Source organism: Felis catus, chromosome B1 (assembly GCF_018350175.1).
Source record: "Felis catus isolate Fca126 chromosome B1, F.catus_Fca126_mat1.0, whole genome shotgun sequence".
Classification (NCBI taxonomy): Eukaryota; Metazoa; Chordata; class Mammalia; order Carnivora; family Felidae; genus Felis; species Felis catus.
Window position 1 is genome coordinate 92,831,999 of NC_058371.1, and position 672 is coordinate 92,832,670.

The window sequence follows — 672 nt, forward strand, 5'->3', positions numbered from 1 at the left end:
CAAGAAAAAATTGTAAGTATGTGAGGTGATGGATATTAACCTAACTTACTGTAGTAATCATTTTGCAATATATATATACAACAAATCATCATTTTGTGAACTTTAAACTAATACATGCTGTATGTCAGTTATATCTCATACTGGAAAACAAACAACAAGCATAACAGTATTACGTTTATGTCTCACAATACAGTGAATGAATCTAGTTTGATGCCCAGTGCTGTGAGACAATTCAACCGAGTGTTTTGCATGTTTTGTGACAGCTTTCTCTTCTGCATTAGCATTTAAATTTTTTTTTTTTTTGGTTGAGATGTAATTGACACATAACATTACATTAGTTTCAGGCATACAACATGATAATTCAGTTTGTATATATTTCAAAATGATCACCTTGACAAGTCTAATATAGTTAAAATCCATCACATATGTTGTTTTCCATAATGTACATAGTTATACATTTTTTTTCCTGTGACGAGACCGTTTAAGATCTATTCTGTCAGAAACTTTCAAATATGAAGTTTAGTATTAACTAGAAAACCATGTTGTATATTATATCCTTATGACTTATTTATTTATTTGATAACAGGATCAAAGATGTTTATGTGACAAAAACTTTGGAAGCTAGTAATTCTGTCTCCTGGGTCAGAGGGAAAATACGGCACTTAGTCAGGA